Consider the following 18,058-nt stretch of genomic DNA (forward strand, 5'->3'; position numbering starts at 1 on the left):
CCTCTCGCATGCTAAGCGAGCGCTTTACCATTTGAGCTAATTCCCCTGTGTGTTTAATCTGCATAACATGAAAAAAGTAACCCTACTGCCTTCCACACTTTATTTGAAGTCCAATTGCCCATAACAGTGTTAAGTTCCCTCGTAACTTATGCCTTACCTCCACTTATGGGATGTTTTACAGTTCAGGTTGGCCTGTTTACTACTCGAATATGAGTGATATTGCGGTCTGTTCATCTAGACTCATACCCTAGCTAATCTTGAAGTTAAATTTCCCACCAATGAGAAACCAAGGGAGATACCATTTTTGATATGTATTGCATGTCTAATGCAAGAATATTCACCAGATTATGAGAGTCAATGCAATAATCCAGCAAAAATTACTCATTTTCGCCCAACGTGGGTCTCGAACCCACGACCCTGAGATTAAGAGTCTCATGGTCTACCGACTGAGCTAGCCGGGCTCCCACTTCAAGATGGTATGCAGACTAAACAATTTTTAGGAAGGAAATCCATTCCTGGACAAATTTTTGGGAGTTATTGCATGTCTAATGCAAGATTAATCTCCATATTATGAGAGTCAATGCAATATTCAGGCAAAAATGACTCATTTTCGCCCAACGTGAGGCTTGAATCCACGACCCTGAGATTAAGTGTCTCATGCTCTACCGACTGAGCTAGCCGGGTTCCCTCCTTAAGACAGTATGCAGACCAATCCCTTTTTGTGAAGAAAATCAAATCCTGGATATTCCTCTACTCTTGTTTTGCAAGGAAAGCCAGATTTATACATCCTTCAGAGGACAGAGTGTCAAAAAAATAAGAGAAAATGAAAATGGAAGTTGTGAGAACTTCATTTTGAGATTGCATAAGAATTCAAATTCCTCTCACATGCTAAAGAATACCTGAACCCTTTTGATTAAACCACTTTAGTTGTTATAATGAGACCATATTTGAAAGCCATCTGTGATTTTTCTGTTCTTACTCTGCAATGACCTTGGCAATGACAAGTTAAAAATAAAATGTATGCAAATTTTATAATGGAGAATGCGGGCATCGATCACGCTACCTCTCGCGTGCTAAGCGAGCGCTCTACCATTTGAGCTAATTCCCCTGTGTGTTAAATCTGCATAACATGAAAAAAGTAACCTCACTGCCTTCCACACTTTATTTGAAGTCCAATTGCCCATAACAGTGTTCAGTTCACTCCTAACTTATGCCTTACCTCCACTTATGGGATGTTTTACAGTTCAGGTTGGCCTGTTTACTACTCGAATATGAGTGATATTGTGGTGTGTTCATCTAGACTCATACCCAACCTAATCTTGAAGTTAAATTTCCTACCAATGAGAAACCAAGGGAGATACCATTTTTGATAGTTATTGCATGTCTAATGCAAGAATAATCACCAGATTATGAGAGTCCAGCAAAAATTACTCATTTTCGCCCAACGTGGGGCTCGAACCCACGACCATGAGATTAAGAGTCTCATGCTCTACCGACTGAGCTAGCCAGGCTCCCACTTCAAGATGGTATGCAGACTAATCATTTTTTATGAAGGAAATCCATTCCTGGACAATTTTTGGGAGTTATTGCATGTCTAATGCAAGATTAATCTCCATATTATGAGAGTCAATGCAATATTCAGGCAAAAATTACTCATTTTCGCCCAACGTGGGGCTCGAATCCACGACCCTGAGATTAAGAGTCTCATGCTCTACCGATTGAGTTAGCCGGGTTCCCTCCTTAAGACAGTATGCAGACCAATCCCTTTTTGTGAAGAAAATCAAATCCTGGATATTCCTCTACTCTTGTTTTGCAAGGAAAGCCAGATTTATACATCCTTCAGAGGACAGAGTGTCAAAAAAAATTAAGAGAAAATGAAAATGGAAATTGTGAGAACTTCATTTTGAGATTGCATAAGAATTCAAATTCCTCCCACATGCTAAAGAATACCTGAACCCTTTTGATTAAACCACTTTAGTTGTTATAATGAGACCATATTTGAAAGCCATCTGTGATTTTTCTGTTCTTACTCTGCAATGACCTTGGCAATGACAAGTTAAAAATAAAACGTATGCAAATTTTATAATGGAGAATGCGGGCATCGATCCCGCTACCTCTCGCATGCTAAGCGAGCACTCTACCATTTGAGCTAATTCCCCTGTGTGTAACCCTACTGCCTTCCACACTTCATTTGAAGTCCAATTGCCCATAACAGTGTTAAGTTCACTCCTAACATATGCCTTACCTCCACTTATGGGATGTTTTACAGTTCAGGTTGGCCTGTTTACTACTCGAATATGAGTGATATTGCGGTCTGTTCATCTAGACTCATACCCTAGCTAATCTTGAAGTTAAATTTCCCACCAATGAGAAACCAAGGGAGATACCATTTTTGATAGGTATTGCATGTCTAATGCAAGAATAATCACCAGATTATGAGAGTCCAGCAAAAATTTCTCATTTTCGCCCAACGTGGGGCTCGAACCCACGACCCTGAGATTAAGAGTCTCATGCTCTACCGACTGAGCTAGCCGGGTTCCCTCCTTAAGACAGTAAGCAGACCAATCCATTTTTGTGAAGAAAATCAAATCCTGGATATTCCTCTACTCTTGTTTTGCAAGGAAAGCCAGATTTATACATCCTTCAGAGGACAGATGTCAAAAAAAATAGGAGAAAATGAAAATGGAAGTTGTGAGAACTTAATTTTGAGATTGCATAAGAATTCAAATTCCTCTCACATGCTAAAGAATACCTGAACCCTTTTGATTAAACCACTTTAGTTGTTATAATGAGACCATATTTGAAAGCCATCTGTGATTTTTCTGTTCTTACTCTGCAATGACAGTGGCAATGACAAGTTAAAAATAAAATGTATGCAAATTTTATAATGGAGAATGCAGGCATCGATTGCGCTACCTCTCGCATGCTAAGCGAGCCCTCTACCATTTGAGCTAATTCCACTGTGTGTTTAATATGCATAACATGAAAAAAGTAACCTCACTGCCTTCCACACTTTATTTGAAGTCCAATTGCCCATAACAGTGTTCAGTTCACTCCTAACTTATGCCTTACCTCCACTTATGGGATGTTTCTACAGTTCAGGTTGGCCTGTTTACTACTCGAATATGAGTGATATTGTGGTGTGTTCATCTAGACTCATACCCTACCTAATCTTGAAGTTAAATTTCCCACCAATGAGAAACCAAGGGAGATACCATTTCTGATAGTTATTGCATGTCTAATGCAAGAATATTCACCAGATCATGAGAGTCAATGCAATAATCCAGCAAAAATTACTCATTTTCGCCCAACATGGGGCTCGAACCCACGACCCTGAGATTAAGAGTCTCATGCTCTACCGACTGAGCTAGCCGGGCTCCCACTTCAAGATGGTATGCAGACTAATCATTGTTTATGAAGGAAATCCATTCCTGGACAATTTTTGGGAGTTATTGCATGTCTAATGCAAGATTAATCTCCATATTATGAGAGTCAATGCAATATTCAGGCAAAAATTACTCGTTTTCGCCCAACGTGGGGCTTGAACCCACAACCCCGAGATTAAGAGTCTCATGCTCTACCGACTGAGCTAGCCGGGTTCCCTCCTTAAGACAGTATGCAGACCAATCCCTTTTTGTGAAGAAAATCAAATCCTGGATATTCCTCTACTCTTGTTTTGCAAGGAAAGCCAGATTTATACATCCTTCAGAGGACAGAGTGTCAAAAAAAATAAGAGAAAATGAAAATGGAAGTTGTGAGAACTTCATTTTGAGATTGCATAGGAATTCAAATTCCTCTCACATGCTAAAGAATACCTGAACCCTTTTGATTAAACCACTTTAGTTGTTATAATGAGACCATATTTGAAAGCCATCTGTGATTTTTCTGTTCTTACTCTGCAATGACCTTGGCAATGACAAGTTAAAAATAAAATGTATGCACATTTTACAATGGAGAATGCGGGCATCGATCCCGCTACCTCTCGCACGCTAAGCAAGCGCTCTACCATTTGAACTAATTCCCCTGTGTGTTTAAGCTGCATAACATGAAAAAAGTAACCTTACTGCCTTCCACACTTTATTTGAAGTCCAATTGCCCATAACAGTGTTATGTTCACTCCTAACTTATGCCTTACCTCCACTTATGGGATGTTTTACAGTTCAGGTTGGCCTGTTTACTACTCGAATATGAGTGATATTGCGGTGTGTTCATCTAGACTCATACCCTAGCTAATCTTGAAGTTAAATTTCCCTCCAATGAGAAACCAAGGGAGATACCATTTCTGATAGTTATTGCATGTCTAATGCAAGAATATTCACCAGATTATGAGAGTCCAGCAAAAATTACTCATTTTCGCCCAACGTGGGGCTCGAACCCACGACCCTGAGATTAAGAGTCTCATACTCTACCGACTGAGCTAGCCGGGATCCCACTTCAAGATGTTATGCAGACTAATCATTTTTTATGAAGGAAATCCATTCCTGGACAATTTTTTGGGAGTTATTGCATGTCTAATGCAAGATTAATCTCCATATTATGAGAGTCAATGCAATATTCAGGCAAAAATTTCTCGTTTTCGCCCAACGTGGGGCTCGAACCCACGACCCTGAGATTAAGAGTCTCATGCTCTACCGACTAAGCTAGCCGGGTTCCCTCCTTAAGACAGTATGCAGACCAATCCCTTTTTGTGAAGAAAATCAAATCCTGGATATTCCTCTACTCTTGTTTTGCAAGGAAAGCCAGATTTATACATCCTTCAGAGGACAGAGTGTCAAAAAAAATAAGAGAAAATGAAAATGGAAGTTGTGAGAACTTCATTTTGAGATTGCATAAGAATTCAAATTCCTCTCACATGCTAAAGAATACCTGAACCCTTTTGATTAAACCACTTTAGTTGTTATAATGAGACCATATTTGAAAGCCATCTGTGATTTTTCTGTTCTTACTCTGCAATGACCTTGGCAATGACAAGTTAAAAATAAAATGTATGCACATTTTATAATGGAGAATGCGGGCATCGATCCCGCTACCTCTCGCATGCTAAGCGAGCGCTCTACCATTTGAGCTAATTCCCCTGTGTGTTTAATCTGCATAACATGAAAAAAGTAACCTTACTGCCTTCCACACTTTATTTGAAGTCCAATTGCCCATAACAGTGTTAAGTTCACTCCTAACTTATGCCTTACCTCCACTTATGGGATGTTTTACAGTTCAGGTTGGCCTGTTTACTACTCGAATATGAGTGATATCGGTGTGTGTTTATCTAGACTCATACCCTAGCTAATCTTGAAGTTAAATTTCCCACCAATGAGAAACCAAGGGAGATACCATTTCTGATAGTTATTGCATGTCTAATGCAAGAATATTCAACAGATTATGAGAGTCAATGCAATAATCCAGCAAAAATTACTCATTTTCGCCCAATGTGGGGCTCGAACCCACGACCCTGAGATTAAGAGTCTCATGCTCTACCGACTGAGCTAGCCTGGCTCCCTCTTCAAGATGATATGCAGACTAATCATTTTTTATGAAGGAAATCCATTCCTGGACAATTTTTGGGAGTTATTGCATGTCTAATGCAAGATTAATCTCCATATTATGAGAGTCAATGCAATATTCAGGCAATAATTACTCCTTTTCGCCCAACATGGGGCTCGAACCCACGACCCTGAGATTAAGAGTCTCATGCTCTACCGACTGAGCTAGCCGGGTTCCCTCCTTAAGACAGTATGCAGACCAATCCCTTTTTGTGAAGAAAATCAAATACTGGATATTCCTCTACTCTTGTTTTGCAAGGAAAGCCAGATTTATACATCCTTCAGAGGACAGAGTGTCAAAAAAAATAAGAGAAAATGAAAATGGAAGTTGTGAGAACTTCATTTTGAGATTGCATAAGAATTCAAATTCCTCTCACATGCTAAAGAATACCTGAACCCTTTTGATTAAACCACTTTAGTTGTTATAATGAGACCATATTTGAAAGCCATCTGTGATTTTTCTGTTCTTACTCTGCAATGACCTTGGCAATGACAAGTTAAAAATAAAATGTATGCACATTTTATAATGGAGAATGCGGGCATCGATCCCGCTACCTCTCGCATGCTAAGCGAGCGCTCTACCATTTGAGCTAATTTCCCTGTGTGTTTAATCTGCATAACATGAAAAAAGTAACCTCACTGCCTTCCACACTTTATTTGAAGTCCAATTGCCCATAACAGTGTTCAGTTCACTCCTAACTATAGCCTTACCTCCACTTATGGGATGAAACGATTACTGCAACAGTTTGTACGCAGGAGCAGCTAAATCTATCCTGCACAAACTGCAAATGATTCAAAATGCGGCGGCCCGGCTTGTCTTAAGATGGCCTAGGAGATCATCCGCATCAGCTGCTCTGAATGCGTTGCACTGGCTCCCCATCCAAAAACGGATACTATTCAAAGTCCTTCTGATCACATACAGAGGCTTTTATAAATGCGGACCCAAAAATCTGTCAACCAAATTTCACAGATACCTCCCAAATAGGGAACTTAGATCAGCCACTGCTAATCTAAAGCCCATACCCCAGTTTCGACTGACCACCAAGGGTGGCAAATCCCTAGCAGTCCTAGGCGCCAAGGCCTGGAATGCCCTTCCAGCTAAACTTAGAGCATCACCATCAGAAAAAATCTATAAAAAACTTCTAAAAACATGGATCTACGGATTATCTGATGCAAAATGTAAGACTCTAATCTAAGGACATCTACAGCTCAGCTACCATCCCCAAATATTTCATCTTTGCAGTGAAATCAGCAGCGCCAAGATGCTCCATGGATTGTATGTGCGCTATACAAAAACCAACAAACATCAAACATCAAACATTTTACAGTTCAGGTTGGCCTGTTTACTACTCGAATATGAGTGATATTGTGGTGTGTTCATCTAGACTCATACCCTACCTAATCTTGAAGTTAAATTTCCCACCAATGAGAAACCAAGGGAGATACCATTGTAGATAGTTATTGCATGTCTAATGCAAGAATAATCACCAGATTATGAGAGTCCAGCAAAAATTACTCATTTTCGCCGAACGTGGGGCTCGAACCCACGACCCTGAGATTAAGAGTCTCATGCTCTACCGACTGAGCTAGCCGGGCACCCTCCTTAAGACAGTATGCAGACCAATCCCTTTTTGTGAAGAAAATCAAATCCTGGATATTCCTCTACTCTTGTTTTGCAAGGAAAGCCAGATTTATACATCCTTCAGAGGACAGAGTGTCAAAAAAAATAAGAGACAATGAAAACGGAAGTTGTGAGAACTTCATTTTGAGATTGCATAAGAATTCAAATTCCTCTCACATGCTAAAGAATACCTGAACCCTTTTGATTAAACCACTTTAGTTGTTATAATGAGACCATATTTGAAAGCCATCTGTGATTTTTTTGTTCTTACTCTGCAATGACCTTGGCAATGACAAGTTAAAAATAAAATGTATGCAAATTTTATAATGGAGAATGCGGGCATCGATCCCGCTACCTCTCGCATGCGAAGCGAGCGCTCTACCATTTGAGCTAATTCCCCTGTGTGTTTAATCTGCATAACATGAAAAAAGTAACCTTACTGCCTTCCACACTTTATTTGAAGTCCAATTGCCCATAACAGTGTTAAGGTCTCTCCTAACTTATGCCTTACCTCCACTTATGGGATGTTTTACAGTTCAGGTTGGCCTGTTTACTACTCGAATATGAGTGATAATGCGGTGTGTTCATCTAGACTCATACCCTAGCTAATCTTGAAGTTAAATTTCCCACCAATGAGAAACCAAGGGAAATACCATTGCTGATAGTTATTGCATGTCTAATGCAAGAATATTCACCAGATTATGAGAGTCAATGCAATAATCCAGCAAAAATTACTCATTTTCGCCCAACGTGGGGCTCGAACCCACGACCCTGAGATTAAGAGTCTCATGCTCTTCCGACTGAGCTAGCCGGGCTCCCACTTCAAGATGGTATGCAGACTAATCATTTTTTATGAAGGAAATCCATTCCTGGACAATTTTTGGGAGTTATTTCAGGTCTAATGCAAGATTAATCTCCATATTATGAGAGTCAATGCAATATTCAGGCAAAAATTACTCGTTTTCGCCCAACGTGGGGCTCGAACCCACGCCCCTGAGATTAAGAGTCTCATGCTCTACCGACTGAGAGCATGGTATGCAGACTAATCATTTTTTATGAAGGAAATCCATTCCTGGACTCTCCATATTATGAGAGTCAATGCAATATTCAGGCAAAAATTACTCGTTTTCGCCCAACGTGGGGCTCGAACCCACGACCCTGAGATTAAGAGTCTCATGCTCTACCGACTGCACTAGCCGGGCTTCCTCCTTAAGACAGTATGATGACCAATCCCTTTTTGTGAAGAAAATCAAATCCTGGATATTCCTCTACTCTTGTTTTGCAAGGAAAGCCAGATTTATACATCCTTCAGAGGACAGAGTGTCAAAAAAAATAAGAGAAAATGAAAACGGAAGTTGTGAGAACTTCATTTTGAGATTGCATAAGAATTCAAATTCCTCTCACATGCTAAAGAATACCTGCACCCTTTTGATTAAACCACTTTAGTTGTTATAATGAGACCATATTTGAAAGCCATCTGTGATTTTTCTGTTCTTACTCTGCAATGATCTTGGCAATGACAAGTTAAAAATAAAATGTATGCAAATTTTATAATGGAGAATGCGGGCATCGATCCCGATACCTCTCGCATGCTAAGCGAGCGCTCTACCATTTGAGATAATTCCCCTGTGTGTTTAATTTGCATAACATGAAAAAAGTAACCTCACTGCCTTCCACACTTTATTTGAAGTCCAATTGCCCATAACAGTGTTAAGTTCACTGCTAACTTATGCCTTACCTCCACTTATGGGATGTTTTACAGTTCAGGTTGGCCTGTTTACTACTCGAATATTAGTGATATTGCGGTGTGTTCATCTAGACTCATACCCCAGCTAATCTTGAAGTTAAATTTCCCACCAATGAGAAACCAAGGGAGATACCATTTTTGATAGTTATTGCATGTCTAATGCAAGAATAATCAACAGATTATGAGAGTCCAGCAAAAATTACTCATTTTAGCCCAACGTGGGGTTCGAACCCACGACCCTGAGATTAAGAGTCTCATGCTCTACCGACTGAGCTAGCCGGGCTCCCACTTCAAGATGGTATGCAGACTAATCATTTTTTATGAAGGAAATCCATTCCTGGACAATTTTTGGGAGTTATTGCATGTCTAATGCAAGATTAATCTCCATATTATGAGAGTCAATGCAATATTCAGGCAAAAATTACTCATTTTTGCCCAACGTGGGGATCGAACCCACGACCCTGAGATTAAGAGTCTCATGCTCTACCAACTGAGCTAGCCGGGCTCCCTCCTTAAGACAGTATGCAGACCAATCCCTTTTTGTGAAGAAAATCAAATCCTGGATATTCCTCTACTCTTGTTTTGCAAGGAAAGCCAGATTTATACATCCTTCAGAGGACAGAGTGTCAAAAAAAATTAGAGAAAATGAAAATGGAAGTTGTGAGAACTTCATTTTGAGATTGCATAAGAATTCAAATTCCTCTCACATGCTAAAGAATACCTGAACCCTTTTGATTAAACCACTTTAGTTGTTATAATGAGACCATATTTGAAAGCCATCTGTGATTTTTTTGTTCTTACTCTGCAATGACCTTGGCAATGACAAGGTAAAAATAAAATGTATGCAAATTTTATAATGGAGAATGCGGGCATCGATCCCGCTACCTCTCGCATGCGAAGCGAGCGCTCTACCATTTGAGCTAATTCCCGTGTGTGTTTAATCTGCATAACATGAAAAAAGTAACCTTACTGCCTTCCACACTTTATTTGAAGTCCAATTGCCCATAACAGTGTTAAGTTCACTCCTAACTTATGCCTTACCTCCACTTATGGGATGTTTTACAGTTCAGGTTGGCCTGTTTACTACTCGAATATGAGTGATAATGCGGTGTGTTCATCTAGACTCATACCCTAGCTAATCTTGAAGTTAAATTTCCCACCAATGAGAAACCAAGGGAAATACCATTTCTGATAGTTATTGCATGTCTAATGCAAGAATATTCACCAGATTATGAGAGTCAATGCAATAATCCAGCAAAAAGTACTCATTTTCACCCAATGTGGGGCTCGAACCCACGACCCTGAGATTAAGAGTCTCATGCTCTACCGACTGAGCTAGCCGGGCTCCCACTTCAAGATGGTATGCAGACTAATCATTTTTTATGAAGGAAATCCATTCCTGGACAATATTTGGGAGTTATTGCAGGTCTAATGCAAGATTAATCTCCATATTATGAGAGTCAATGCAATATTCAGGCAAAAATTACTCGTTTTCGCCCAACGTGGGGCTCGAACCCACGACCCTGAGATTAAGAGTCTCATGCTCTACCGACTGAGAGCATGGTATGCAGACTAATCATTTTTTATGAAGGAAATCCATTCCTGGACTCTCCATATTATGAGAGTCAATGCAAAATTCAGGCAAAAATTACTTGTTTTCGCCCAACGTGGGGCTCGAACCCACGACCCTGAGATTTAGAGTCTCATGCTCTACCGACTGAGTTAGCCGGGCTCCCTCCTTAAGACAGTAAGCAGACCAATCCCTTTTTGTGAAAAAAATCAAATCCTGGATATTCCTCTACTCTTGTTTTGCAAGGAAAGCCAGATTTATACATCCTTCAGAGGACAGAGTGTCAAAAAAAATAAGAGAAAATGAAAACGGAAGTTGTGAGAACTTCATTTTGAGATTGCATAAGAATTCAAATTCCTCCCACATGCTAAAGAATACCTGAACCCTTTTGATTAAACCACTTTAGTTGTTATAATGAGACCATATTTGAAAGCCATCTGTGATTTTTCTGTTCTTACTCTGCAATGACCTTGGCAATGACAAGTTAAAAATAAAATGTATGCAAATTTTATAATGGAGAATGCAGGCATCGATCCCGCTATCTCTCGCATGCTAAGCGAGCGCTCTACCATTTGAGCTAATTCCCCTGTGTGTTTAATCTGCATAACATGAAAAAAGTAACCTCACTGCCTTCCACACTTTATTTGAAGTCCAATTGCCCATAACAGTGTTCAGTTCACTCCTAACTTATGCCTTACCTCCACTTATGGGATGTTTTACAGTTCAGGTTGGCCTGTTTACTACTCGAATATGAGTGATATTGTGGTGTGTTCATCTAGACTCATACCTACCTAATCTTGAAGTTAAATTTCCCACCAATGAGAAACCAAGGGAGATACCATTTTTGATAGTTATTGCATGTCTAATGCAAGAATAATCACCAGATTATGAGAGTCCAGCAAAAATTACTCCTTTTCGCCCAACGTGGGGCTCGAACCTACAACCCTGAGATTAAGAGTCTCATGCTCTACCGACTGAGCTAGCCGGGCTCCCACTTCAAGATGGTATGCAGACTAATAATTTTTTATGAAGGAAATCCATTCCTGGACAATTTTTGGGAGTTATTGCAGGTCTAATGCAAGATTAATCTCCATATTATGAGAGTCAATGCAATATTCAGGCAAAAATTACTCGTTTTCGCCCAAAGTGGGGATCGAACCCACAACCCTGAGATTAAGAGTCTCATGCTTTACCGACTGAGCTAGCCGGGCATTGATCCCGCTACCTCTTGCATGCTAAGCGAGCGCTCTACCATTTGAGCTAATTCCCGTGTGTGTTTAATCTGCATAACATGAAAAAAGTAACCTCACTGCCTTCCAAACTTTATTTGAAGTCCAATTGCCCATAACAGTGTTCAGTTCACTCCTAACTTATGCCTTACCTCCACTTATGGGATGTTTTACAGTTCAGGTTGGCCTGTTTACTACTCGAATATGAGTGATATTGTGGTGTGTTCATCTAGACTCATACCCTACCTAATCTTGAAGTTAAATTTCCCACCAATGAGAAATCAAGGCAGATACCATTTTTGATAGTTATTGCATGTCTAATGCAAGAATAATCACCAGATTATGAGAGTCCAGCAAAAATTACTCATTTTCACCCAACGTGGGGCTCGAACCCACGACCCTGAGATTAAGAGTCTCATGCTCTACCGACTGAGCTAGCCGGGATCCCACTTCAAGATGGTATGCAGACTAATCATTTTTTATGAAGGAAATCCATTCCTGGACAATTTTTGGGAGTTATTGCAGGTCTAATGCAAGATTAATCTCCATATTATGAGAGTCAATGCAATATTCAGGCAATAATTACTTGTTTTCGCACAACGTGGGGCTCGAACCCACGACCCGGAGATTAAGAGTCTCATGCTCTACCGACTGAGTTAGCCGGGCTCCCTCCTTAAGACAGTATGCAGACCAATCCCTTTTTGTGAAAAAAATCAAATCCTGGATATTCCTCTACTCTTGTTTTGCAAGGAAAGCCAGATTTATACATCCTTCAGAGGACAGAGTGTAAAAAAAAATAAGAGAAAATGAAAACGGAAGTTGTGAGAACTTCATTTTGAGATTGCATAAGAATTCAAATTCCTCTCACATGCTAAAGAATACCTGAACCCTTTTGATTAAACCACTTTAGTTGTTATAATGAGACCATATTTGAAAGCCATCTGTGATTTTTCTGTTCTTACTCTGCAATGACCTTGGCAATGACAAGTTAAAAATAAAATGTATGCAAATTTTATAATGGAGAATGCGGGCATCGATCCCGCTATCTCTCGCATGCTAAGCGAGCGCTCTACCATTTGAGCTAATTCCCCTGTGTGTTCAATCTGCATAACATGAAAAAAGTAACCTCACTGCCTTCCACACTTTATTTGAAGTCCAATTGCCCATAACAGTGTTCAGTTCACTCCTAACTTATGCCTTACCTCCACTTATGGGATGTTTTACAGTTCAGGTTGGCCTGTTTACTACTCGAATATGAGTGATATTGTGGTGTGTTCATCTAGACTCATACCTACCAAATCTTGAAGTTACATTTCCCACCAATGAGAACCCAAGGGAGATACCATTTTTGATAGTTATTGCATGTCTAATGCAAGAATAATCACCAGATTATGAGAGTCCAGCAAAAATTACTCATTTTCGCCCAACGTGGGGCTCGAACCTACAACTCTGAGATTAAGAGTCTCATGCTCTACCGACTGAGCTAGCCGGGCTCCCACTTCAAGATGGTATGCAGACTAATAATTTTTTATGAAGGAAATCCATTCCTGGACAATTTTTGGGAGTTATTGCAGGTCTAATGCAAGATTAATCTCCATATTATGAGAGTCAATGCAATATTCAGGCAAAAATTACTCGTTTTCGCCCAAAGTGGGGATCGAACCCACAACCCTGAGATTAAGAGTCTCATGCTCTACCGACTGAGCTAGCCGGGCATCGATCCCGCTACCTCTTGCATGCTAAGCGAGCGCTCTACCATTTGAGCTAATTCCCCTGTGTGTTTAATCTGCATAACATGAAAAAAGTAACCTCACTGCCTTCCACACTTTATTTGAAGTCCAATTGCCCATAACAGTGTTCAGTTCACTCCTAACTTATGCCTTACCTCCACTTATGGGATGTTTTACAGTTCAGGTTGGCCTGTTTACTACTCGAATATGAGTGATATTGTGGTGTGTTCATCTAGACTCATACCCTACCTAATCTTGAAGTTAAATTTCCCACCAATGAGAAACCAAGGCAGATACCATTTTTGATAGTTATTGCATGTCTAATGCAAGAATAATCACCAGATTATGAGAGTCCAGCAAAAATTACTCATTTTCACCCAACGTGGGGCTCGAACCCACGACCCTGAGATTAAGAGTCTCATGCTCTACCGACTGAGCTAGCCGGGCTCCCACTTCAAGCTGGTATGCAGACTAATCATTTTTTATGAAGGAAATCCATTCCTGGACAATTTTTGGGAGTTATTGCAGGTCTAATGCAAGATTAATCTCCATATTATGAGAGTCAATGCAATATTCAGGCAAAAATTACTCGTTTTCGCCCAACGTGGGGCTCGAACCCACGACCCTGAGATTAAGAGTCTCATGCTCTACCGACTGAGCTAGCCGGGCTCCCTCCTTAAGACAGTATGCAGACCAATCCCTTTTTGTGAAAAAAATCAAATCCTGGATATTCCTCTACTCTTGTTTTGCAAGGAAAGCCAGATTTATACATCCTTCAGAGGACAGAGTGCCAAAAAAAATAAGAGAAAATGAAAACGGAAGTTGTGAGAACTTCATTTTGAGATTGCATAAGAATTCAAATTCCTCTCACATGCTAAAGAATACCTGAACCCTTTTGATTAAACCACTTTAGTTGTTATATTGAGACCATATTTGAAAGCCATCTGTGATTTTTCTGTTCTTACTCTGCAATGACCATGGGCAATGACAAGTTAAAAATAAAATGTATGCACATTTTATAATGGAGAATGCGGGCATCGATCCCGCTACCTTTCGCATGCTAAGCAAGCACTCTACCATTTGAGCTAATTCCCCTGTGTGTTTAATCTGCATAACATGAAAAAAGTAACCTCACTGCCTTCCACACTTTATTTGCAGTCCAATTGCCCATAACAGTGTTCAGTTCACTCCTAACTTATGCCTTACCTCCACTTATGGGATGTTTTACAGTTCAGGTTGGCCTGTTTACTACTCGAATATGAGTGATATTGTGGTGTGTTCATCTAGACTCATACCCTACCTAATCTTGAAGTTAAATTTCCCACCAATGAGAAACCAAGGGAGATACCATTTTTGATAGTTATTGCATGTCTAATGCAAGAATAATCACCAGATTATGAGAGTCCAGCAAAAATTACTCATTTTCGCCCAACGTGGGGCTCGAACCCACGACCCTGAGATTCAGAGTCTCATGCTCTACCGACTGAGCTAGCCGGGCTCCCACTTCAAGATGGTATGCAGACTAATCATTTTTTATGAAGGAAATCCATTCCTGGACAATTTTTGGGAGTTATTGCAGGTCTAATTCAAGATTAATCTCCATATTATGAGAGTCAATGCAATATTCAGGCAAAAATTACTTGTTTTCGCCCAACGTGGGGCTCGAACCCACGACCCTGAGATTAAGAGTCTCATGCTCTACCGACTGAGCTAGCCGGGCTCCCACCTTAAGACAGTATGCAGACCAATCCCTTTTTGTGAAAAAAATCAAATCCTGGATATTCCTCTACTCTTGTTTTGCAAGGAAAGCCAGATTTATACATCCTTCAGAGGACAGAGTGCCAAAAAAAATAAGAGAAAATGAAAACGGAAGTTGTGAGAACTTCATTTTGAGATTGCATAAGAATTCAAATTCCTCTCACATGCTAAAGAATACCTGAACCCTTTTGATTAAACCACTTTAGTTGTTATATTGAGACCATATTTGAAAGCCATCTGTGATTTTTCTGTTCTTACTCTGCAATGACCATGGGCAATGACAAGTTAAAAATAAAATGTATGCAAATTTTATAATGGAGAATGCGGGCATCGATCCCGCTACCTTTCGCATGCTAAGCGAGCACTCTACCATTTGAGCTAATTCCCCTGTGTGTTTAATCTGCATAACATGAAAAAAGTAACCTCACTGCCTTCCACACTTTATTTGCAGTCCAATTGCCCATAACAGTGTTCAGTTCACTCCTAACTTATGCCTTACCTCCACTTATGGGATGTTTTACAGTTCAGGTTGGCCTGTTTACTACTCGAATATGAGTGATATTGTGGTGTGTTCATCTAGACTCATACCCTACCTAATCTTGAAGTTAAATTTCCCACCAATGAGAAACCAAGGGAGATACCATTTTTGATAGTTATTGCATGTCTAATGCAAGAATAATCACCAGATTATGAGAGTCCAGCAAAAATTACTCATTTTCGCCCAAAGTGGGGCTCGAACCCACGACCCTGAGATTCAGAGTCTCATGCTCTACCGACTGAGCTAGCCGGGCTCCCTCTTCAAGATGGTATGCAGACTAATCATTTTTTATGAAGGAAATCCATTCCTGGACAATTTTTGGGAGTTATTGCAGGTCTAATGCAAGATTAATCTCCATATTATGAGAGTCAATGCAATATTCAGGCAAAAATTACTTGTTTTCGCCCAACGTGGGGCTCGAACCCACGACCCTGAGATTTAGAGTCTCATGCTCTACCGACTGAGTTAGCCGGGCTCCCTACTTAAGACAGTATGCAGACCAATCCCTTTTTGTGAAAAAAATCAAATCCTGGATATTCCTCTACTCTTGTTTTGCAAGGAAAGCCAGATTTATACATCCTTCAGAGGACAGGGTGTCAAAAAAAATAAGAGAAAATGAAAACGGAAGTTGTGAGAACTTCATTTTGAGATTGCATAAGAATTCAAATTCCTCCCACATGCTAAAGAATACCTGAACCCTTTTGATTAAACCACTTTAGTTGTTATAATGAGACCATATTTGAAAGCCATCTGTGATTTTTCTGTTCTTACTCTGCAATGACCTTGGCAATGACAAGTTAAAAATAAAATGTATGCAAATTTTATAATGGAGAATGCAGGCATCGATCCCGCTATCTCTCGCATGCTAAGCGAGCGCTCTACCATTTGAGCTAATTCCCCTGTGTGTTTAATCTGCATAACATGAAAAAAGTAACCTCGCTGCCTTCCACACTTTATTTGAAGTCCAATTGCCCATAACAGTGTTCAGTTCACTCCTAACTTATGCCTTACCTCCACTTATGGGATGTTTTACAGTTCAGGTTGGCCTGTTTACTACTCGAATATGAGTGATATTGTGGTGTGTTCATCTAGACTCATACCTACCTAATCTTGAAGTTAAATTTCCCACCAATGAGAAACCAAGGGAGATACCATTTTTGATAGTTATTGCATGTCTAATGCAAGAATAATCACCAGATTATGAGAGTCCAGCAAAAATTACTCATTTTCGCCCAACGTGGGGCTCGAACCTACAACCCTGAGATTAAGAGTCTCATGCTCTACCGACTGAGCTAGCCGGGCTCCCACTTCAAGATGGTATGCAGACTAATAATTTTTTATGAAGGAAATCCATTCCTGGACAATTTTTGGGAGTTATTGCAGGTCTAATGCAAGATTAATCTCCATATTATGAGAGTCAATGCAATATTCAGGCAAAAATTACTCGTTTTCGCCCAAAGTGGGGATCGAACCCACAACCCTGAGATTAAGAGTCTCATGCTTTACCAACTGAGCTAGCCGGGCATTGATCCCGCTACCTCTTGCATGCTAAGCGAGCGCTCTACCATTTGAGCTAATTCCCCTGTGTGTTTAATCTGCATAACATGAAAAAAGTAACCTCACTGCCTTCCAAACTTTATTTGAAGTCCAATTGCCCATAACAGTGTTCAGTTCACTCCTAACTTATGCCTTACCTCCACTTATGGGATGTTTTACAGTTCAGGTTGGCCTGTTTACTACTCGAATATGAGTGATATTGTGGTGTGTTCATCTAGACTCATACCCTACCTAATCTTGAAGTTAAATTTCCCACCAATGAGAAACCAAGGCAGATGCCATTTTTGATAGTTATTGCATGTCTAATGCAAGAATAATCACCAGATTATGAGAGTCCAGCAAAAATTACTCATTTTCACCCAACGTGGGGCTCGAACCCACGACCCTGAGAATAAGAGTCTCATGCTCTACCGACTGAGCTAGCCGGGATCCCACTTCAAGATGGTATGCAGACTAATCATTTTTTATGAAGGAAATCCATTCCTGGACAATTTTTTGGAGTTATTGCAGGTCTAATGCAAGATTAATCTCCATATTATGAGAGTCAATGCAATATTCAGGCAAAAATTACTTGTTTTCGCACAACGTGGGGCTCGAACCCACGACCCGGAGATTAAGAGTCTCATGCTCTACCGACTGAGTTAGCCGGGCTCCCTCCTTAAGACAGTATGCAGACCAATCCCTTTTTGTGAAAAAAATCAAATCCTGGATATTCCTCTACTCTTGTTTTGCAAGGAAAGCCAGATTTATACATCCTTCAGAGGACAGAGT

General features: G+C 40.2%; 8 non-coding genes across 8 annotated transcripts; all 8 read right to left on the bottom strand.

Annotated features, from left to right (window-relative positions):
• Positions 1-1,438: 1,438 nt before the first annotated feature.
• On the bottom strand, positions 1,439-1,511 carry TRNAK-CUU (transfer RNA lysine (anticodon CUU)). The gene has a single exon. It is a non-coding gene; the product is annotated as a tRNA-Lys (tRNA).
• Positions 1,512-5,002: 3,491 nt separating this feature from the next.
• Positions 5,003-5,075, bottom strand: TRNAA-AGC (transfer RNA alanine (anticodon AGC)). Its single transcript has one exon. It is a non-coding gene; the product is annotated as a tRNA-Ala (tRNA).
• A 2,410-nt stretch (positions 5,076-7,485) lies between these two features.
• On the bottom strand, positions 7,486-7,558 carry TRNAA-CGC (transfer RNA alanine (anticodon CGC)). The gene has a single exon. It is a non-coding gene; the product is annotated as a tRNA-Ala (tRNA).
• Positions 7,559-9,337: 1,779 nt separating this feature from the next.
• Positions 9,338-9,410, bottom strand: TRNAK-CUU (transfer RNA lysine (anticodon CUU)). The gene has a single exon. It is a non-coding gene; the product is annotated as a tRNA-Lys (tRNA).
• A 4,620-nt stretch (positions 9,411-14,030) lies between these two features.
• Positions 14,031-14,103, bottom strand: TRNAK-CUU (transfer RNA lysine (anticodon CUU)). Its single transcript has one exon. It is a non-coding gene; the product is annotated as a tRNA-Lys (tRNA).
• Positions 14,104-14,859: 756 nt separating this feature from the next.
• Positions 14,860-14,932, bottom strand: TRNAQ-CUG (transfer RNA glutamine (anticodon CUG)). The gene has a single exon. It is a non-coding gene; the product is annotated as a tRNA-Gln (tRNA).
• A 149-nt stretch (positions 14,933-15,081) lies between these two features.
• On the bottom strand, positions 15,082-15,154 carry TRNAK-CUU (transfer RNA lysine (anticodon CUU)). The gene has a single exon. It is a non-coding gene; the product is annotated as a tRNA-Lys (tRNA).
• A 756-nt stretch (positions 15,155-15,910) lies between these two features.
• TRNAQ-CUG (transfer RNA glutamine (anticodon CUG)) lies at positions 15,911-15,983 on the bottom strand. The gene has a single exon. It is a non-coding gene; the product is annotated as a tRNA-Gln (tRNA).
• Positions 15,984-18,058: the final 2,075 nt, after the last annotated feature.

This window comes from Lissotriton vulgaris, chromosome 1_1 (genome assembly GCF_964263255.1).
Source record: "Lissotriton vulgaris chromosome 1_1, aLisVul1.2, whole genome shotgun sequence".
Taxonomy (NCBI): Eukaryota; Metazoa; Chordata; class Amphibia; order Caudata; family Salamandridae; genus Lissotriton; species Lissotriton vulgaris.